Here is a 4,919-nt window from a genome sequence, read left to right on the forward strand (position 1 = left end):
AGACCAGCCTTGGGACTCTACTCTGTGGTCCTCAAATGAGGAGGGAAAGAGAGACTGGCTTAGGATGCTGTGTTTATGTTAAGGAAGAAGTGACCCCCCACCCCCAAGTGATGTCCAGACTGCATCTAAGCCACCCTGTGGGGGGTGGCTTCACCCATTTAAACAGCTCTTTTCCTTTAAAATTTCTGTAGTCTTTGGGTAGTGTGGGATTCTACATCCAAGACATCCCGGCTGCAAATGTGCACACCCCAAACAAAGGTTTCCATAGGTTCCTGGACAGAACTCTGTGGGCTTGGGGGCTTCCTGAGGAGCGGGTGAAAGGACCATCCATCCTGAGGTCAGTGCCTAGGTCCACAGAGCGTGGACCTGTGTGATGGACACAAGCCTGCCGCGATGCACAGTCCTGGCGCTCTTCAGGCCCGTGTGACAGAGCCAGCAGGAGAGGGCTCAGTGCTATTGTCAGCCTAGGCTACCTTAGACACCTTAGACACGGTTTCAGAGCAATCGAGGACGGTGAAATGGAGAGCGTGAAGTGGTCCCAGATGAGAGATCAGACACCAGGGTGAGGGAAGGGTTTGACCGGACCCGACGTCGTTAAAAGGAAGAAAAAAGGAACAATTCTTAAGCTCCCCAGGGCAGAACACGCCTGTAACCCTGGCACTCTGGAGCCTCAGGCTGGAGGGTCTCAAGGTTCTGTATCTGGGGCAGAGTAGAGGACAGCGAGTGTGGACGTGGGACAGCTGCCCAGCCTGTCCTGGAGCTCACTAGTACCGGAGGGTTAATAAACTCACCCTTGACAAAGCACAAGGCGCTATAAACCTGAAAAGAGGTAATTAAGAAGAGATTCCAGCTGTGGCGTGGAGGAATAGAGTCGCCGTGCGCGCGCGCGCATGTCCAGAACCTCGGAGGAGCTGCAGAGCAACAAGAAGACCCTTCAGGGCTAGAGTGACGGCTCGGGGGGTGGGAGCACACACTCATGCTCCTCTGGAGAGCTGGGTCAGACCCACAGCTGCAGGGGATCCCATGGCCTCTTTGGACCCCCATTCATGTGCACATACCTCCCCCAACCCACACAGGCATACACGCAATTAAGGAAATAAGTATTTGAAAATGTTTTTCAGCTTTTTGGTTTTTGAGACGACAAAATTTCTCTGGGTTATCCCTGGCTGTCCTGGAATTCACTATGTAGACAAGGCTGGCCTTGAACTCGGAGGTCTGCCCGCCTCTCCCTCCGGAGTGTAGTGCTGTTTGTATTGAGGAAAATGATCTAAAAGTTCATCAGAGGAATGTTTCCATGCTTCAGAACATGGCTCAGCCAGGAAAAGAACGTGATAGCCCAAACCCCCCGGCATTCAAGAGGTGGAGGCAGGAGGATTGTGAGTTTGAGGTCAGTCGGGGTTACATAGAACCTGTCCCTCCCCACCAAAGAATGCAATAGATCTGGAGGGGGCTGAGGGTGGGGGTGGGGCGGGACAGCATGGAAATGACACATATCCAAGTCCCATGAAAAAAAAGGTGCGTACTCACTCTATCTGCATAGAGATGTATATATGTGCATGTATATGTATGAATATATGTATACACACACGTTTGTTTATGCTTGTAACTGGTTACCAGCATTCCAAAAAGCTTAGGCAAGAAGGTTATTGGGAGTTTGTGGCCACCCTGGGCGACATGGTGTGTTCTACCCACTTCAAAAAATTGAAAAGAAAAAAATGTTAATTTATGGAAAAATATCTGAAGGCTAATACAAAAATAATAGCGGTGGTTAATTACCCTGGGAGGACTTGCAGGGAGGGGTGAAGATGAGTGAGTGTTTAGAATAGGGAAGTTTGGGCTTGTCTTTAAACAGTATTGTTTAACCAGCGGCTCAGGGGTAGATTCCTTGCTTAGCATGAGTAAAGTCCTTAGGGTTTAAGCCCTAGAATCAATTAATCAAGAAGTAAATGAATCAGAAGATGGGGTGCAAGGGAAGATAGTAAACCCTGGTTTTTCACAGCAGAGAATGTTAGGAAACCATTGTTTAAAAAATCTAATTACGGTTTTGGGGGTAAGCCATCAGAATTTGTCTTTGAAGAGTGGAGAGGGTGGAGTGGGAGACAATTGCTTTCCTACGCTGTTTGATTTTCTGTCACACGTCCCCAAACGGTTCCCACTGGGGTCTCTCCATGCTCCAGGAGGAGGCCAAATGCTGGCCGGGTAGCTCAGAGGAAGCAAAAGTGCTTGGTGGCTGGGATGTCACCTTCCCTAATGAGCGCGCAGGAAGGGGGTCAGCTACTCAGGCTTCTCCAAACTCGTTTCCTCCCCAAGCTGCACTGATCTACTGATAATGAACTGACATTTCTGGAGCGAGAATCTGCCTCCAAAGGACTGCTTATCCTAGAGATTCCCAGCAGACCTGGCATTCATTACTATGTATCTTTTTGCCCAGCACGCCTCACCTCTAGTTGCCAGGAATGTAAATCCCTCTTCCCGATGTTATCACAGCCCTGGGAATTATAGAGTGGAGGGCAATGTTTTTATCATCAGTGCCACATCCTCCATTAGCCTCCCCCAGGCCTTTGTCCTGTATACGGGTAGACTCCATACCCATAGCTAAAAAGCTTGAGAGAGTCCCCTTTTCTAGCCAGACTGGAGTGGCTATCATCCCAACAGCTGGAAGGATAAGGTTGGAGGTCAGGGCCCAGAGGTCAGCCATGTCTGTTTAGAAAGGAAAACAGGGGAAGAGAAAGAGGGAAATGAGAATTTCCACTTCCAAATACTGAGTGACTCATAGGTGGAAACAGAAAAGTTTACCTCTTAGAAGTAGAGGCAACAGAGGCTTCCAGAGCCTGGGGAGGTAAAGGAGCAGACAGTGGGACAAGTGTGGCTAAGGAATGTGCAGTCCCGGCAGCATGGGAGGGCTAGGTTCTGTTGGACCACACCTAGAGTGTGGTTATAGTTGGCCATGTGTGTTGCTGGGGTTGGAGGCAGAGCTCAGGGGCAGAGGGTGCGCTGAGCTCTGAGTTCAGCGGCAGTGCTGTGTCTTACAAAACAGCCAGAGGAGAGGATTGTTCTTCTAAGACAAGGTCTTCCTGCTTAGCCCAGGCTAAGCTCAAACTCACGACAATCCTCCTGTCTCAGGCTCCCATGAGCTGAGATTACAGGTGTGAGCCACCATACCTATTTTTAGAAAGAGAATGTTGAAAGTTCTTAGTGCAAAGTAATGTCCATGTGTGAGGTGATGGACAAGCTAAAGATCCAGACTTTATTATTATTATGATGTATATATACACCAAAATTTTGCATGCTACACCATAGTTACAGACAGTTATTTAAAGATTTAAAATCAGCCGGGCAGTGGTGGCACGCACCTTTAATACCAGCACTCAGGAGGCAGAGGCAGGTAGATCTCTGTGAGTTTGAGGCCAGCCTGGTCTACAAAAGCTAGTTCTAGGATAGTCTCCAAAGCTAGAGAGAAACCCTGTCTCAAAAAAAAAAAAAAAAAAGATTTAAAACCAGGTTGTGTACAGTGGCTATCACCTCTAAACCTCTAATCTCAGCATTTGGGAGGCAGAGGGATGTAGATCTTCGTAAGTTTAACGCTACGTAGGGAATTTCAGGTCAGCCACATCTATAAGGTGAGACCCATCTCACTAGATAGATAGATAGATAGATAGATAGATAGATAGATAGATAGATAGATATTTAGAACCAGGTTGAATGCCAGGTGGTGGTGGCATATGCCTTTAGTCTCAGCACTTGAGAGGCACAGGCAGAAGCAGAGGTAGAGTAGGCATATCTCTTACGTTTGAGGTCAGCTTAGTCTATAAAGCAAGTTCTAGGACATCCAGGGCTACACAGAGAAACACTGTCTTGAAAAGCAAATAAATGAAGAAAAAGAAGAAGAAGAAGAAGAAGAGGAAGAGGAAGAGGAAGAGGAAGAGGAAAGAAAGAAAGAGAAAAAAAGAGAAAGACCAATGGAGAGATGGCTCAGTGGTTAAGAGCATTGCCTGCTCTTCCAAAGGTCCTGAGTTCAATTCCCGGCAACCACATGGTGGCTCACAACCATCTGTAATGAGGTCTGGTGCCCTCTTCTGGATGCAGACATGCACACAGACAAAATAGTGTATACATAATAAATAAATAAATAAATAAATATTAAAAAAAAAAAAGAGAGAGAGAAAGACCAAGAGCTCACGTGAGGGTGTGAGGGCAGGGGGAAGAAATCCCCAAGGGAGGAAGAGAGTTGGCCCAGTATTTATTTTCAAGTGAAATCAGAGCCCTGTGCTGGATATCACACATCTAACCCTCGCACCCGCCTGGCCTTGCCCAGTTAGAGTGTATGAAGTGCATGCCAAACGTGCTGCTCCAGCCAGGATCTGGGTGTCTGAGTAGGAGAGGCTCTTCTTACTGTCTGTCCTTGAATACACCAGTGTGCTGGCTTTGTTTTCTCAAGACAGGGTTTCTCTCTGAAACAGTCTTGGCTGTCCTGGAACTCATTCAATAGTCCAGGCAGGGCTTGAACTCACAGAGACTGGCCTGCCTCTGCCTCCTGAGGGCTGGGATTAAAGGCACAGCCTGCCAGTTGTTTTCTCTTTAACACTGTATCAGGCTGGATACAGCTCGAGGGTGGAGCACTTCCTCTGCTTCCATCCTCAGCACTGAGATCGACTGCTACTTACTAACTTCTGATGAAGACTGGCTTTAACCTGGGCTACTCTTACACATATCCATTTTCCCATTTCTTACTGCTTTGTAATTTTTTAAATATTTATTTATTATGTATATAATATTCTGTCTGTGTGTATGTCTGCAGGCCAGAAGAGGGCACCAGACCTCATTACAGATGGTTGTGAGCCACCATGTGGTTGCCGGGAATTGAACTCAGGACCTTTGGAAGAGCAGGCAAAACTCTTAACCACTGAGCCATCTCTCCA

The sequence above is a fragment of the Alexandromys fortis genome, unplaced genomic scaffold (assembly GCF_014885135.2).
Source record: "Alexandromys fortis isolate MF-2015 unplaced genomic scaffold, M_Fortis_MF-2015_v1.1 scaffold_51, whole genome shotgun sequence".
Classification (NCBI taxonomy): Eukaryota; Metazoa; Chordata; class Mammalia; order Rodentia; family Cricetidae; genus Alexandromys; species Alexandromys fortis.